The sequence below is a fragment of the Halichoeres trimaculatus genome, unplaced genomic scaffold (assembly GCF_033239565.1).
Source record: "Halichoeres trimaculatus isolate MK-OKI-2021-1 unplaced genomic scaffold, fHalTri1.1 fHalTri1_scaffold_17, whole genome shotgun sequence".
NCBI classification, from domain to species: domain Eukaryota; kingdom Metazoa; phylum Chordata; class Actinopteri; order Labriformes; family Labridae; genus Halichoeres; species Halichoeres trimaculatus.
Window position 1 is genome coordinate 3,470,684 of NW_027437195.1, and position 19,010 is coordinate 3,489,693.

Here is a 19,010-nt window from a genome sequence, read left to right on the forward strand (position 1 = left end):
GGTTTGCAGACGTGAATATGAACCATGTGGGAGCTGAACTCTAATTGGTATGCTGGTGATGCATGAGCTGAGCGTTACGGGGAATAGTTTGGGCAGGTGTGTGTGTGTGTGAGAGGGTAGTAGCTAGTGATATGGAGGAGAGAACATTGCTCAATCACACCGGAGCGCATGCAGGAAGACAGCAACAGGGAGTCTGGAAGACTGTGAGTGAAATCAGAGAAAAAAACGAAATAGCAGAAAGTCTGTAACACTGAATGAGGCCGGGAATAAGCAGTACATTTTCTGCTCCAGCGTACAGTGGATGTGTTTTAAAGCCGAGCAGGAGGCACAGCTACACACATTTTTCCTCTAACAATTCAACATGTCAAGCCAGGCAATCATGCTTCTTTTTTTATTTTGGATCACGCTTCCCAGACAGGCCAAAGAGTAAATCGGTGCTATCTTTTCATGCAGACAGAAGCTGGAGCTCTCATTTTGGAAAGTGTATCCATATCTTTCTTATAAATTATTTTAAAAACATGGTTTGAATCATGAAAAACGCTCTGTTGGGCTGTTATGGAGATGATTTTAGTGTGGGGGGGATTAAATTGTGCTTTATGTGTTTCAGCTGGATGCTCAAATCTAGTTTTAAAATCAATTAAAGCCGCAGGAGACCATGAGGGGGCCCATGCGCCTGTCAGGGCATGATGCCGCCAATACATGTACAGCTTGGCAAAAAGCCATGTATACAGATGAGTTCTGGGGTCATAAATGGGTAATTCTAATCATAAAGGCTGTAGATCTGCTCTTAAGCACTAGGTATGACCATGACTTTAGTATGTTTATAATCTTCAGTCATTTGGCTGGGTTAAAGAATTTGGATGATTAAAGCATGTTTTAAGAAGTTTATATGAGTAAGTACCACTTGTCTCCAAAAGGTGGTGCCACCCATCACCCATATGCATGTGTTTGTAAGTGCAGGCTGTCACTATGAACATGTGTTACATTAAGGTTACATTAATGATGTCTTCTTACGTTAAGAAGACATCAGAAAATGTTTGTGTGAGATATTAGCGTATATATCCACAAGGTGGCGTTATCATAGCAGCAGAAATATGAACATATAGATGAGTTAAGAGGTGGACCTTAATAATGTTTGTGAAGTTTGAAGCAGATTGGACTGTGTATGGATGAATTCAAATGATTTTCTTGTTCATAGCAGGACATTAGAATTTAATGCTGCGTCATGGACACCACGCCTTAACAGGACTTGACTAACATAACTGAAAATACTGTGTTGAATGACAATAATGGCAAGATGTGTACAGGCCATGACACTGAGAATGTGTGTGTTTTCAACCACATTAGATATTGACCAATAAAACCTGAACTCTGGCCTGTTGGCCTGGCCACACCCTACAAGTTATGAAAAATCCTTTATTTACTTTCCATTGTGGTTCTAGTGTACACATCAGAGATTTGAAGAAGTTTGGAAAAGAAATTATATGACTAGTTTGTTTCACTATGTACCTTAGAAATTAAGAAGAACCAATATAATTATAATTATATATATGTATATATATATATATATATATATATATATATATATATATATATATATATATATATATATATATATATATATATATATATATATATACATATATATATATATATATATATATATATATATATATATATATATATATATATATATATGTAGTAGTTCATCAAATTTGTGTCAAAAATAAATAAATAAATAAATAAATAAAAATCAGGAATGTGGGTAACAGTGTGCAGAGGAGCTGTTTTTTTTTTTGTTTTTTTTTTTTCCAGATTTTGGGGTGCTGTAGGTGGTACATTGGAGCATGTTTTCTGTAAAACCAGTGAAATTAGACATTTTTTGCCACAGCTGAATTTTGTGGCATGTTCTGTTTGCATTTATCTCAAGCAAAAGTCACACAGTTTGGGTTAAAGTAGGAGGAAAAAAAAAAAAGAAAGAAAGAAAGAAAGAAAGAAAGAAAGAAAGAAAGAAAGAAAGAAAGAAAGAAAGAAAGAAAGAAAGAAAGAATAGAATAGAATAGAATAGAATAGATGGGAAATTGTGGTGTTACAACAGCAATCATCAAAGCCAGTAGAAAAATAAGCACTCGAAATATAACAAGTAGGATCATAGAACATATATACACCAAGATTTCATTTAAAATACTACCTACTGGATTAAAACTGAGAAATTAAATAACCAGTGGTTATTTGAGTTACTGTTGCTTTTCTATCAGCTCCAGCCAGTCTGTCCATTCTCCTCTGACCTCTGGCATCAACAAGCCATTTTGACCCACAGAACTGCTGCTCACTGGATATTTTCTCTTTTTGGGATCATTCTCTGTAAACCCTAGAGATGGTTGTGGGTTAAATCCCAGTAGATCAGCAGTTTGTGAAATACTCAGACCAGCCCGTCTGGCACCAACAACCATGCCACGTTCAAAGTCTCTTAAATCACCTGTCTTCCCCATTCTAATGCTCAGTTTGAACTGCAGCAGATCATCTTGACCAGGTCTACATGCCTAAATGCATTGAGTTTCTGCCATGTGATTGGCTGATTAGAAATTTGCATTAACGAGCAGCTGGACAGGTGTGCCTAATAAAATGGCTGGTGAGTGTATGTTATATTGCTATAGAGGCAGAGTATCTGTATCTGTCCTTGTGACACTGGAGCTGGGTCAGTTTGCGTGAGAAGATGTCGTAATACCCATAATCCTTAAGTTTTTATGAAGGCCTTCGCTGCACCTGTGGTCAGACCCTCATTCATCTGTTAACCAGTGATTTTTTTTCTCTTTTTCTTGAATTGTCTTGCAACACGGCAGTAGAATTTATAATGTGCGTGTGTGTGTGATCACCTGTACCTCATAGCTGTGTGTTCATTCTGCTGCTGTTCGCTCTCCTGACCCACAACCGTGTTATGATGCACAACACAAATCCCATCATCAAGTCTGCTGATGACATGACCTGGAGGGGTCTCATCAGTATGAGCGAGGAGTCAGCATACAGGGAGGAGGTCAAGCTGCTTACAGACTGGTGCAAAGTCAGACAATTTTGCAGAGGCGCAGAAAAAAAAGAAGAGCTCTTTCTTTAATGGGGAAGAAATGAAAGGTTTGATACTTCGGGAGATTTTTTTTTTTTTTTTACTTATGTTCTTTCCTGGATTAACACATGGACACCTAAATACACTAATGAAAACACTTACACACCACATGGTCAGTGTGTACAAGGTAACTCTCAGCTAACGTCTGTGCAGTTGGCTCACTGACAGATGCTAGCTCGTGCTGCAGTCTCATTGCCAAATAAAATGCGTGCAAAAAGCTCAACACAGAAAATTTCTCCTACTTTGTCACATTTTTGAAACACATCCTCCTGCTAACTGTGTGTTACAGTTTTTTTTACAGATGCACGTCCTTTGTTCCAGCCTTCCCCTGTTTGAAATGTCCCCTAAAATTAAAAGCGGTGGTATAACATGATTACATCTCTGATTACTCCTGAGCGATCACTGTGTCTCTGAGTGCTAAAGTTGAATGTTTTTAAATGAGGAACTGTTTTCCTCATATAACATAGAGTGAACATGCTGATGCTTTTCAGGCACTCAGCAACAGATGGCCTCTCTCATATTTGTATACCGAGGGGGAGAGTGAGCAGGAGGAAATGTGTGCAATTACACACGTATTAGAAACCCTTTTCAACTCTTAAATACTTCACAGGCTTCGTATGGTCTTTGTAGTCCTGAGGCTGAAAATGTGGTCTGCTAGCTCGGGTGTTTCAGAAGCTCAGTGCACTGTATCCAAATATCAACCTGGGCTGTTCCTGTTTTGACAGAAGGATTGGATCAAACGGAGCGGTGGAACGATGCACCTGAAGCCTACTGGTCTATGCAGACACAGATGTGCCCCAAATACCAAATGCAGACCCCACCAGCATCACATCATCCTGAGACAGCGTCCACTGCTTGGGGTAACTTGTCATGATTTTTTCCCTCTCCTTTTTTTACCTTTCCCTCCACGCTGACAAACCCCAACACATCTACCTTTGAGAAGCACACATTATTACCAGCTGTCACACCCATGCAGGCTTCTTGTCTAAAAACTGCTGCAATAACTGGACTTTGCTGTGAAAGTAGAGCAGGACCCGCAGGAAGGGAACTCTGAAAGCACCACTAGAGTCTGTAACCAACTTTCCAAGCCCCTTATCTGGTTTTAGGCTGCCTCCTGGTATCTGGGGTCTCCCCTCACCTTGCTGTGTTTTCTTTGGGCTCTGCAATCTTTCAATTTCTGCAGAATCACGCTGCAAATGTTCCTCTGCTCTGTGGTGGCCAGCATCATGGCCTGCAGAGTAATAGTTTGCTGTGGCAGCAGGCTGAAGGCAGAAATGATCCTAACAGACTCAATAAGCTTATCGGGAACTTGAGGTGGAAGTGTCTGAGAGGGGGATGCTGAGAAAACTTCGATTAACATGGGCAGCATCTCTAACCCCCTGCACGTCAGACTGGAGTCCAACCGGAGCGAGTCAGCCCTGGGCTGAGACCAGAGCCGCTCTTTTCAAGTGGTCATCAAACTTTAATGCTCCTCTCTTCTGCTGCAGGACAAACAGCAGGACTTTTCATTGTCATGTACAATGCAATACTCAGTGTCCAGAGTTATGCACAGTATTACTCATCCATAATGTAATGCCCAGGAATGGGCAAGTTACCAAATGTTAAAAATCAGCCTTATTAATGCTTCCTGTTTTTGGCCTAAAGAGTTTTTACGTAATAGCCCTGAAAGCAGCAGACTCAACAGATGGTACATCAATTATGTCTTCAACAACATGAGTTGTAATCAGTCTGGTGGTGATTTTAACTCAAGCCCAAACTGTTTGGGAGGAGTCATCTCCTTGGTCTGTAAGGCTAACGTGATCTGCACCAAGGTCAGGGGTACTTGTTCAGCATTATGATTAAAATACACCACATGCTATTGCAGTGCGTCTCCGCTCCATCATGGCAAACAGGTCAGATAGGTTTCCATTCAAGTCAGTCTGTCAGCTTACACTGGATCTGTTCTGTTGCAGTTCACCTGTGTGGCTCGTTCATCGTGTTACAGGTAACTCACAGCCATCCGTAAGATCGAACAGGACAGGAAGTCATCACGGGACACAACCTGAAATCATGCACTGTCTTTCAAAACAAAACAAACCATGTAAAAACCAGTTTTAATTCAGCTTGACTACCATGATTAACAGACACAATGAGCGGAGTCAGACCAGGAGTCAAAAGGTTTGAGGTTTTACAGCCCAACATGAATGAAGAGAGACTTATCAATGGGGGAAGGGAAGAGCAGGAACTCCTCAGTCTGTGACTCCGGCTGTTTGTCAGTCATACAGCTTGTTGGACTAAACACACAGCTGGTGAGAGTTGACAGACGCAGTCAAAACGCAACGGAACAGGGTCATACTGCAGTTTTATCTTTAGGGATGGGTACCTTTCACATTTGAAACAATACGGTACCGATGTCCGGTACCAATACTCCATGGTACCAAATATTGGTACTTTTTTGTGTTTATGTGGTAAAAAAACCATCAACTTGTTCAATGATGAAATAGAACTTTCTTCAATTTAACATACTTGTTCTTCAATATATAAACTTGCAATGCTGTATTCATGTCCAGCATAAAAATCACCTCCTCTTCCACTCCCTCACAATAACAAGAACGCATTTAGGCACTTAAAGAGGACATATCATGCTTGTTTCTCCTTTTCACTATGCCAGACTAGGATGCCTGTAAAGCATTTCTGCCCTCAGTACAAGTCATTTAGTTCCTTCATTGCCCCACAATAGCGTTCTCAATATCCTCAGTTTAGGTTTTGAAGATCTCGTTGAAACGCTCCGTTTCCAGAATGACCTCCAGTAACCTCGCAACGTCACAGCCCTTTGTGCTGTGATTGGTCAGTTCTATCAGAGGGGCGGAGGGGGTAGAGCCAGGGGGGGGTTTTTGCAGCATGGTAGTATTTACAAAATTCCCATATTGGATGAGGCAGACCGAGCGAGTTTGCTATTTGCCAAAACTTCACCGTAAGGCATTGATAGCACTAATAAAATGGCAGAGTGTAGGATACGTCCTTTTGTATTGGACTCCGAGTCGGACCCGGACGGTTCTGCAGCTCAGGTGGAAGAAAATCCACCTGGACACAGATCTACCTAATTCAGTACCCATCCCTATGTATCTTGTGTACTTTAGGCGTAAAGCTTGGTTTATACTTGACATGTCTGCAAGGTCCCTGTGGTTTCGTGAGGATGAATGACGTCATTTTAGCAACCTTGCCCCCTCGCACTTAAAATTTCTAACTTCTGCGAGGAAGGACTGGAGCTCCTAGTGTCTGAAGTACAATAAATCCTGGCATTTATATGATTCATCATACAGAGCTCACCATGGTAAGCGTGTGATAAACAATTCCTGGCGTGGCCAAACTTGGCAGAGAAGAGGAATTAAAAAAAATTATATATATATATATATATATATATATATATATATATATATATATATATATATATATATATATATATATATATATATTGCAAACTGTTTTAAAAGCTTCTTCTACACTAGTTTAGTACTAGTCGTGCATTTGCGTTGTGCTGCTCCTTGTTTGTGAAGGTATACTGGGCAGAGTGTTTTGAAGTATTAAAGCCACATACATTCTCTTCTGCTGATTCCATGCTTGTCATTCCTGTGCATTACATTTGTGCAGAAAGCTTAATGCAACCTTAACCAGGCTTGACAGTAAAAAAAAAATGTATCCATACTGCAAATAGACTATGACTCACTATTACATAGTTGTCCTTTACCTCAAAGAATGATAAAAATGATACGATTTTTCCTGGACAGAGAGCTCAAACCTGAGTGATAAATGGTGGTTGTGTGTGTGTTTATTTTTCTCAAGGTGCCACTGTGTTGCTGTAGGAATGACCTTGCCTGTAAAGCACTATAAATGAAAGAGTTCAGTTGTTGGATGTTAGACGTAAAGTAGAAAGTGAAACATCCATTTTTCTGTTTACCACCTTTTAAGTTGCACACCTGTGTTTTCTTTGTCATTAGCCTGCCCTGTTTATATACCCCTGTGTTTTACCAGCCCTCTGCCAGATTGTCAATAGCTGTGTCTCTATTACACCTAGATTTGCACAAAACATAAATATCACAATAAAAAATTGGTAATGAAAACACCAAAATTTTGAAAAAACCTCATAAATCTCGCTGAAACTTTTTTTTTTTTGCTCTGATGAGGTGGTTTTTCCGAAGTTTTGATATCAATATGTTCATAAATCGGCATCATCATCAGCACCCGAATGGATGTCACATATTATTCTATTCCAGTTGTGCCCAGTTGTAGTCGTAATGGAAACATCAGCAAGGCATGATTGTTTTTTATCAAAACTTCAGAAATATTGCTTTTGTTTACCGAAAAAGGTGTAATGAGACACATAAATTGTCCCCTTTGTGTGTTCATGCTCTCCTGCCTCTACTCTTTGTGTTTGATTGCCTGTTTTGTGACCTTTGGATTGGGCGTTGGATCTGTATTTTTGGGTTGTCTTTTTGGATTTGTTGGCTTCCTTGGACTGCCCTTTTTATGTTATAAGCTCCTGAAACGTTTGAATGAATTCCTGCATCACTATTTATCATATGTGTGCAGCTGAGTGCCTCTATCAAATTGTGTTAAATGTAAATGGTGAGGTTAATTTTGAAGCCTCTTAACAAGAACTTGGGTTTGTTTTTTTGTTTTTTTGTTTTTTGACATCCTCTCAAAGATTAAAACTTGCTCTTAGTATACATTATGACTTTCATTAATAAGGAATCCTCATTATCTCTCCCTTGATGGCCAATAAAAGGCTAATAAGAACAGCTTGGCTCATTATTGAGGCTGAATTACCGCCTTAAAAAAGTGACACCATCTGGATTGATAGTTTTAATCATAACTGGGAATCACCTTGACTATTTTTAATTCATTAGAATTGTATCTCAAAATTAAGATGATTTGACAATTTTCTGACCACTTCACTGTTTTTATGGCAGAAAACAACTTACTATTTTGACTTTTGTGTGGTTCTATGTGGTTTGGACAGAGACTATCATTTTGCCACAGAGTCAACAGGCAGAGGTGAAAGGTGCTGGGACTCCTTCACCAGCATTCATCAGTGTGTCGATGCTTTCAGTGTGGAAATTTAACCACTGTTGACAATCAGATTTTAGTATTAAACCTAGCTGTGCTAAAAAACCTTAGACTATAAAAAAAAATGGACGTCATCTTGCTCGGCTCAAAGTGATGTCGCCACAAAAACTGCTCCCTCTGGTGGCTAGCTGCAGAATAGGTAAAAAAAAAAAATCCATCTCCCCACTCATACCAGATGGGCTGTGGTCAATCTTAAAAAAATAAACATACACCCCTTAGAAATGTTTCTCACATCTAAGTGGTTGTGGTGATTTAAAGATATCATTTGGCTGCCTTGTATTCAGGTCTCCTTTTTTTCCTAAAACGGATCATTTTCAGTCGTTATAAGAGGTTAAAAACAAGGTTTTACGTCACATTTAAGGATGATTGACAGCTGCTGTTCTTGTGTATTTTTTCAGGGATTGTAAAATATGTCGAAAGGTAGAGTCAAAAATTGATTAGATTCTCGAAAGAGAATTCAGAGAGCTTCAAGAGAGCTTCAAAACTACAATGATAAATGACAGAGCCATGCTGTTCACTCTATATACAGTCTACAGATACTACATTATTTCTTACTCTGTTCAGCCTGTTTGAAAACCAAACAGCCTGTCGTGTCTGGTAATAGTTGACTACACTGTGCAGCAGTTCCCTGCTTGTTCCCCTCCATCTCTACAGTAAGGCTTTGAAGATAAAGGTGGATGTTAACAATCAGCATCACTTTTATTTATCATCTGACCCCACTTTTCCGTCCACTCTGCCTCCCACCTGGGGCAGTACACATGCTGCATTTTCACCCACAACCAATCCCGATGATTTGTCAACCATGTGCAGCCAAGTGGGCTCTAATCTGCTGTATCTGACAGCTGACAACAGTGACTAAGTGCCCAAACATTTGGTATCGACTGTTTCCCCAGGGCTGCTGCCACTGATGGACTGGAAAAGGTAACAATGTTGTCCTCCAGGGAGAACAACCAGGGCCCACCCTCCCTCCTGTACACCCCCCGCCCCCCACTCCTCTCCACTCTGCCTCTGGTCACACAGCTCGACTGGTGAGTCAGAGCCTGCTGCATAAAGTGGGCGTCACGTCAGCTGCCATGTTGCCCACTTGATCTTTTCAGTATACTTAATTAGCATAGCCCGTAATCCCTGATGGGGGATTCCACTGATTGAGTGTGTGTGTGTTTGTGTGTGTGTGATGCAGAGAGCTGCAAAGGCCAATCTAGAGAAAGGACAGATGAGAGAGCGATGGGGAGATAAAAAGAGAGCTTCATCATTATATTCGTCGGCAACGAAAGGCCGGCTTTTACATTTTGAATGAAACAATCTTTCATAAATTCTTCAGTCACAGTTAAGATCAAGAGCACATTTGCCTGCAATGACCTAAAAATGATTTGATTTAAGTGTTTCTGATTTGACTGCTAGGTGGCAGTGCAGCACGGGGCTGAATGTGTGTGTGAGTGTGTGTGAGTGTGTGTGCCTTTCTCAGCTGAGAGGACAGTGCTCTCCCTGGCCAGTACAAACAAGATTAGGGGGATAATCCTGATTTAACAGGCCTTATTATCTTTTATTTAGTGGTAACCGAATATCCATCTCTGCCCAGTTCCTCTCCCATGAGAACGATGCATATTGACAATAAAATCTTTAAAAGAAAACCGGCCTAATTTGATTAGAGCGCCTTTTAATCTCGTTGTGTCTGTGAGCCTGCAGAAGCAGTTTTTGTCTCTACAGATGGTCGCGTTTATAAAACAGCATCTCGTCTCGACACTGGTCAGTTTCTAAAGAGCGTTTGATCAAATGATTCAATTACTACAATCAGATTCTCCCTGGTAACCAAACTCTCTGAGGGAGAAATGCTATGGGATGTTTTGATGGCGTTGATTGCAGTGTAATTGAAAACAAATCGATTCTCCCCACCTTGCATTATACTCAATTGATCGCCTGTGATTTAGTCGCAGGTTTGGAGGGAATCAAAGTGGTCAGTGACCAGGGATAATCTGCAGCGTTGATGCTTATATCCACACAGCATATCCTCCTGTTAGAGGCACAAAAACACATAAATTCATTATAAAATACTCAAAAATGACTGGTAAAAGCAGTGATTAGACTTTTTTAATCAGAGGGAGGAAAAGCAGACCCTGAAACATGGCTGAAAGACGAATGTATTTACCATCTGTGCTAGGCTAAAAGGAAATCAAGAGTTTTTATTTCTTAACAACATGACACAACAAGAGAATAGCTCTTCTTGGTCTTATTTCAAGAAACACATGAACCCAGGCACCGGAAACATCCTGGCTGAAAGAGCACGGCTGCTTTTTATACAAACATAAGACTAACACACAATCACACACACACACCTGTGGGTTATTGATCCCATTGATTCTTTCTTTTTTATTCCCAGGCAGTTTCGCCTTTTACTAGATAAGACAGCTGGAGACAGAAACGTCAGATTAAAGAGTGGAGGTGACATGCAGCAAAGGGTCACCGGCAGGAATTAGAAAATCAAATCACAGAGATGAGGGATGTAGTCTCAGTCCATGGGGGGCATGCTGAAACCACAAGATCAACATATAACCTCACCACATCCTCTGATGTAATGAGCACAATAGCCCAAAAATGACCCTCTACCTCTGTCCACCGATGACACTCTGGCATCAAGAGAGTAATGATGATTTATACCACATAACATTTTATTTTCCTGATGTTTTGTGGTATAAAGACAGTTCTGTCACGTCAGTATTTTTGACCCATTTGACTTGTCAGTTTGGCACCATTTATCCAGGTTTACCACCAGCAGTAGTGAAGATACTGGCTTGCAACCCCCTACTGGCTGGGTAAGGAACACCGCTAAACAACAGCAGGAGCAATTTGGGCTTCAGTGTCTTGTTTAAAGGGGCTGTGAGGAGTTTCTGAGGGATCTGGAAAAAAATCTCCCTTCTAGATATATGCCTGATCATAATCCACTATTTGAAATAAGATCATTAGCAGCAAAACAGGTTGTTTCAAAATGCTACTTTTTAGCTTCCTGGGTCGAGGAGGACTGGATTGATTTACGGCACGTCAGAGTCTCCATGACAACACCACGCTGGCTAACGAAGTTTAGTAAAGAGAAGAAAGATCTGTGTTTTTCTCTGCTTGAAACAATTTCTGTGATTAATTTTGTAGTGATGGTGGACACTGGAGCTTAACTGTCAGACAGAAAAAGGACAGAAGAGCAGAAGAAAGATAAGCAGGGGGGTGATAGGGCACAAGCTAAAGGCTAATACAGGAGCTAACCTGTTAGTGATAATGTTGATTCCAACCCACAGTCAGCAGTTATTCTGCAGTGGTCTGTTCAAACTTGAGAGTCTATCAATAAAATGAAGAGTGTGGTTACGTTAGCTCTGATTGATAGATGAGCGCTTTCAACCCATTGTTAATAAGGATTCACTAATGTCACATGTTAGCCCACAGACAATCAGAAATCCAATCCTTTGCTGCTCCACGTAAATATCAGCCATGTGTCAAACAGTGGTTGTATTTTGTAATGGCTCGTGATGATTTAGCTAATGCTGCTAAAGCGACAGCTACAGCTATAGCTAATAATCGCCACACCAACATCAGACCAAGGTGACGGGTTCACAGCAAACAGACTTCACTGCGATGAACTGCATTTCATGAATGATTACAACTGAAATGAATCAGATACTGTCACGGCAAGCAGTTCTGACAGATTTCCATTCAAGTCAATCTGTAATCTTACTGTTTGTATGCGTGGCTGGTCCGTCATGTCGCAGGTATTACGCAGCCATCCTTCCGGCTTTAGACAGATAAGCTGCATTCAGTGGCTGCATCAGCTACATGTATGGAATGAATTTCCTATCTTAAATCAAGAGCATTTTCAATTGATTTGAGAGCAGTATTTTATTAAATTTCATGCTCAGATTTCGTGATAATGTCTCTCAAAACTCTGCTCTTGCACTCAAATTTGCTCTGTGCGTGCTCAAACTGTGTCCCCGTGATCAGTTATAATGCTGCGCGTGCAGATTTCCTGCGCTCACACTTGGGTTCTTCCTCTTGTGCTGAGGAAATTTCTGCTCACAGATCTCTGTCTGCTCTCAAACTTTTTGTGGATCAACCAATAGAAGGCCGACTAGTATTGACCAATCAGATTATCCCTGTTTGTTTACGGGGCGTCAGATACTGGCGGGCACTCTTTCAACCTGGTTTATCACCCCCTGACCTCTGGGGCTGTAATAAATGTGATTTCTTTATTTTTCTGTCCACTGTTGAAATCCAATATCATTCAATAACTACAGGAGCACCTGTGTTTTTCATTGAAATAGCTATATCGTAAAATCATAGCCGCATGACACAGTGCTCTTTGCGGTGTGCTGGTGGAGAAAATAATGCCACCATCATGAAGCTAGTGGGACAACAGCTCTCATGAAAAAATGGACCGGCAAAGTCAAGAAAATCGGGCAGGTTGTTTTAAATTCATTTTAATGAAAACTATATTGGGCAAAGAGCACTGTCATGCCGCTTTGATTATACAATAAAGCTATTTTAGTGAAAAACATGGGCGCTCCTGTATTGATTGAGTGATATTTGATTTCAACAGTGGATAAAACAAAAAAAAAGTCACATTTATTACAGCCCTGGAGGTCAGGGGGTGATAAACCAGGTTGAAAGAGTGCCTGCCTGTATGCGACGCTCAGTAGAGAATAGCGAACGCCCCCGTAAACAAACAGGGATAATCTGATTGGTCAATACTAGTCGGCCTTCTAGTGGTTGATCCACAAAAAAATTTGAGAGCAGACAGAGATCTGTGAGCAGAAATTCCCTCAGCGCAAGGGGAAAAACCAGAGTGTGAGCGAAGGAAATCTGCACGAGCAGCATTATAACTGAGCACGGGGACACAGTTTAAGCACACGCAGAGCAAATTTGAGCGCAAGAGCAGAGTTTTGAGAGATGATGTCACGAAATCTGAGCATGAAATCAATAAAATACTGCTCTCAAATCAACTGAAAATGCGCTTGATTTAAGATAGGAAATTCATTCCATACATAAGGCTAACGCTTTAGTATTCAGACGCTACATAACATACCTTCTGAATACTGTAACATTAGCTTAATGTTAGCTTTTCATTGCTTAGCCGTCTCATCACTGACATAGTGCTGTACATTGTAGTTTGCTGTGAATGTGTCGCCCTAATCTGACATCAGTCTATCATCACTTTGTAAACATGTCTTGGTTTTGGAAGTGAATAAACAATCACTCTGCCTACGACACAGTCAGAGAGCGACTTGGGGCAATGACGTAGTAGAATTGAGTGGCGTCTCAATTCTAAGAGATGTGTTTTCACCCCTTCCCTTTGGTCTTCAAATAGAAAGGAAGGGATAGACAAAGGGGAAGAGGAAAGAAAGAGTGATGATTAAGATTGGCCCCAAGTATCAAAGTCAGGTCACGATCTTTAAACTCTGCTTAAGTTTTATAGTGAAGCATTTGCACTTTCTAATTTCTCACCTCCGTCTGAGACCAGCCTCCATCTCGCTCCACAATGCAGCTCTTGCTTGAGCAGTCAACAGAAAGATAAGACTGGATCGGGCTCGTCTGAATGACATTTTCTCTTGGCATATGTCTGAATGCATTAGCATGAGGGAAAAACAGATTGGAGTGTCACATCAGCCGTCTCCGCCATCTCAAATATATACCTGTAGTTTTTTAAAGAGTGCTTGTTCAACAGAGGCGTGACATGAAATTGCATCATTTTTACAAGGCCTTGCAACTTCCTTGCTAATGCAAAAGAAATTGCTGCCGTCTCTCAAAAGTAGATGTGCAGGCCACATTTTCTTGTCATCTCATCCAATCTTTTTGATGAGTGGCTCAAATATGACCACCCAATCCACTACAGCGAGGGATAAATCTGCCCCCATCTCCATCCATCTTCAAACCGGGGGCCTCGTCCATCTTGACGCCGCCGTTCACGGTCAGTTATAGCTGTTTACGGTCGCTAACCTGCTTCACCTATAGGCTGTAGGATGGTCTGCGGAGGACTTTATCAGAGAGTACGCTCATAACTCAGGCTGCTGGTATTTCTCAGGCCCGTCATCTGTTACTACTTTATCCATCTCCTCTGTGGAGCCCCGTGGGTGACCTGCAGATAAATCGCATGTGGGGCCTTGTGAATGTCTCCAAGGACAAAATTAGATCGGTATGTACCTGTCAGCCTCATGAAATATGGAATGGGCCTTTTCTTACTTGCACTGGGCTGAGCCTGGGGATTACCTTTCCTGAAAACCTCGAGGACAACTGTGCTTCACAGCTTACCAGTCAATAAAATAATTGTCCCTCTAGCTTCCTGTGCTCCTGGACTTTTCATTTTTTACTGCTGCTTAACTGTATATCTATCCACCTGTTGTATGTTTCACATCTGTATTTACTTTACACACAGGCTCATCCTCGAACCCTCCTGTTTTACTTTCAAGTGTTTCTCTCTGGTATCTCTGGTATTCAGTAAAGCCACTTCTGCATTCGGCCTCAGGCTACAGCAGGACTTCCTACCAGTTCCCTTTCTGTCCTCTTTATATAAATGTCTGTAGGTGATTTACAGTAGCTCCTGAATACATTTACCATGCTGCACTGTACCTGTTTTTTTGCCAGAGAGTAAAACTCAGTGTTACAAACCCTCAGTAAGGAAAGTAGCTATTGGCTGTCACACAAGCCGCTAAAAGTAGCTAGATGACATTGACTACTAATTTGCATAACTCCTAATTTGCATTTGTTTACAATTGTCATGATGCTGTTGAATGAGGGGAAAAATAATATATTACAGTAAGTGTGTTAAAAAGTACATATGTCTGTAACTGTAAAAAAACACTCTTCTGCCAGTTCCTCTTTATTTTAAGTCAAAATAACAACCCTCCTCCCGTTATGGAGGGTATGTGTTTACGTCACTTCCCCTCTAGGACACGGCCACTTTCAGTGACAAAACCGACTCCACTTAGCATTGCAAAGTGCAGCAGTAAACACCGTGAGAATGGGAAAAATATGGAATATGACATGAAATTAAGGAGAGTAGGACTTAACATTGATTTGTTAAAGCTACCAAAGAACCACAAACATTGACATGTGGACAGAAACCGTGTCCTGACATTTATTTGTTCCTGATTTCAACACCAGGTAAACAAACATTGCAAAGCCTGAAAGCTACAAAAGCCTCTATATGATTCATTTTACAGTATACAGTGAACTGACCCAAGTGAATACATGTATTATCTATCTGTGCTTTTGGTATTTAACATAGACTGTGTTATAAATAGACTTATAGTCTCCATGACGGTATTTATGTAGAGTTAATATTAAATACTTTAAACAGAACAGCTACATCTGCTTGTGCTGGGGTTCCCTCTCATTTGGAAAACTTTTGGAGCTTTCGTAATTTAAGGTATGATTTTATTCAAAAATTAACATGAGCTGACACAAAATGGGAACCCCTAATCCAGCTTTCGTTGCCTGGATTGTTTCTGTAGAGTGCAGCGATCCATCAGTTTCTCTTTGTCTTTCAGTAGTTTGTCAAAGATCACTCTGATTGCTTTTCAAACATGTTTGTTCAATCAATCGGGCAACAGCTCTTCCCCTTTCTATGATTTTGTTTTTAGGTTTAGATGGTGTTTAAGCCAACGCTGCCACTCATCTCCCTCTTTCTGGGCGTTACTGGGGGGATTTCCACTTGCTGTGACATCAGGTGCCTACCCTCTGTTTGCATGCAGTCACCTGCTCCAGCTGCAGCTGGGAGAGACTGCTGTGAGTGAGGAGGACTTGTCCCCCTGTGAGAGTTTTGAATAGGGGGAGGGGTCCACAGAAGCACCTGCTGCCAGCTGAGGGGAGTAGGATTGTCCCCTGCTTTCAAGTTGCTAAATATAGCAATGAGTCACTAAGTTGGCAACAGTGGTCAAAGCAATGCTAAAAACAGTGGCGGGTGGCAGCGTTTCATCCAGCGAAGGCCTATAACTCAAAAAGAGACATGTATGAAATAGCAAGCAAACACATTTTAATGTAACGGACCAGTGTGTTTATGTAAGTGATGTTTTTTCCCTCTCTTCTCCCAACATTGTTATGTCATACCTGTTGCAAAGGGGCACTGGGTAGCTGGCAGCTCCTAGGTCAGGGGTGGGCAAACTTTTTGATTCGTGGGCCACAATGGGTTCTAACATTTGACAAAGGGGCCGGACCAGGAGCAGATGGATGGGGTGCTTTGGTTACTGTGAGGGTATCATTCATTCATTCCATATCTGTTTAAGAATCCAAAATCGGAAAACAGATAACGACTTATTCACTTTTTTGTTTTCAAATCAAAAATCAGAAAACAATTAACAGTCTATTTTTCGCTGTTTTTATTTTGTTTTGAAATTAAAATAAGAATATGAGAGAATGGAGTTATAATGGTATTTTTAATCTGTGTATGGTTAGTTCTTTCGTTATTCTGTTTCAAAACAAAATTAAAAAAAAAATAATAATAAAAAAAAAAAAAACAATAAAATGGACTCGTTATTTTGTTTTAAAACCAAAACGGAAAAACAGAATTACAGAAAAACAGAAAAACATGTTTTTTCTGATCAGGTATTAAAAATGAAAAGACAAAAAATAATAAAAGATTGAGTCAAAATTGTTTGTGTGATATTTTGATATTAAATGTGAACATCTCTATATAAACATTAGACAAATAACTCACATTGAAGGTTTATAGCTACCGACATGTTCCTGAGCTTTTTTTTTTTTTTAAGTAACAGATCGCTGACTATCCACTCCATCTTATCCGTGCGCATGTGTGCACTTGCATGTGTTTTAATGAGTTTTGTTTTGTCCAATTTCCTTTTCTTAGGTTCGTTCATCTTTACAGAAGGGCTGATGGGTCAGAGGGTAAAGTGCAAACGTGGAGTAATAGGCCTACGCTTCACCTCAACAAAGCCAATGTCTCTACAGTGCCCCATCTAGTGGGAAAACATCAGAATTGCAGGGAAAACAAAACATTAACAAGGTTTATTCATTTAATTTTTTCAACTTCGGCGGGCCAGATTAAAAAGTTTAACAGGCCGCATGTGGCCCCCGGGCCGTAGTTTGCCCATGCCTGTCCTAGGTGAATCCCAATCCTGTTTGTTTCCCCATGTTTTAGTTTGTCTTTTTATATGTCTTGGAAGGGATGTAACTGAAATGAAATTTCCTCTTGGGGATCAATAAAGTATTCTGATTCTGATTTTGATTTAGTTAGTTATTCTACCTTATTCAGGCTAATGCTGTGGGTGGTGGGGCAGCGCCACTGCCTAACAAGTGTGTCTCTACGATGATGGCAAAACGAGCAAAATCTGAATTAAAAAGAAACAACCGCGATGTTGGTCTGGCTCCAAAAGGTCACAGTGATGGTGACACAGGTCTGCAGATGTGTCTGTATTCTCTGACACTCGCTGCACAACACACAGTATAACAGGAAATGAGGAGAATATCTGCTCATAAATTATCTTAAATTTCAGTGAAAACAGATAATTTGTCACGAAAGAAGCATTTTCAGCAAGTTAAATGAATAAATTGTTCAACACTGAGTCAAATTTGATGAAGGAGACTGTTCTTTTTGGCATCATATTAAACTTTAAGCCAGTCATTTCAACAGGTGTTTCCAACAGCAGCCAAATGGAGCAAAAAAAGACACCTTCAAATATGTATTTTTGAATGCTTTAAGATGTATTTATTCAAAAATGATTTCAATGGCAGTTGCAGATGTGTGGCCTCTGCACTGAGAGCACAGTTTGAGGTTTGAAAACATCATAATTTTATGTCTGGCATGCATTATGTGAAAACTTTCGAGACAGGAAAATAAAAGTTTTGTGTTTCAGAAATTTCTATGTCGAGATAATGACAGCTTTTTGCTTTTTTGCTAAAAAATGGTAAGAATTTTCTATTCCTGTAGCTTGCTGTTCTTTAGCTTGGTTTATTAGAGACAAGCAGACATTATACTTAGCATTTTTGAGAATAAGACTACAGACCAAAGAAAAATGCAATCTGCCCGGTCTCTGAGCCTTGGAGCACAACTTTTCATACTGTAAATGAAACAAATGCTAATCCCTGCATCTCCCCTCACTCTGTTCAATACTCACAGGAGTATTACCTCTGTTATTTGAATACTGCAGGCAGCTGTGGTCGCAGAGAAACGCTACGGGCGCACATCCCCGGTGTACACCGCCGCCGGCAGTCTCTACGAGAGACCACTGCTGTTTGTTTACTCTAACCTGGTGCATACTGAGGCCTACACACAGATTCACTGCAGTACGGGGCGGCGTGCTGGTGTGCATACCGTGATCAGCAAACAGTGAGATGTGCTCCTTTTGATGCCTGTCTCTTCACATGCCTCCCTCCCTCCGTCTCTGCCGAAGGCTGCAGAGCTCAGGGAGAGGACGAGGAGGAGGGAGGCGTTTGTGGTTAAAGCCAATATGCTCGTGCATCCATCCACATGTCAGGGAAGTCATTACCATTGCAAACCTGTGAAACGGGCCCACTCAGGGAAAGACTCCCCACTATCTACCCTCATCCTTGCAGAGCAGAACCATGTGGGATTCAGTGCTGGAGGTTTGTGAACTGGAAGCACCAGCTCAGCAGAGACCGCGGCAGGCTCTTATCCCAGGGACAGGGATTTAATGAGATGGTTTACTGTGCCCACGCATGACTGCCATCCCCAAGCACAGACAATGTCACATAAACAGAGGGTCACAGAGTCTGTTCTCTGATGAGGAAAGATGAAGGATCCCTTGCTGCACCCATGAACCTGGAATTAATG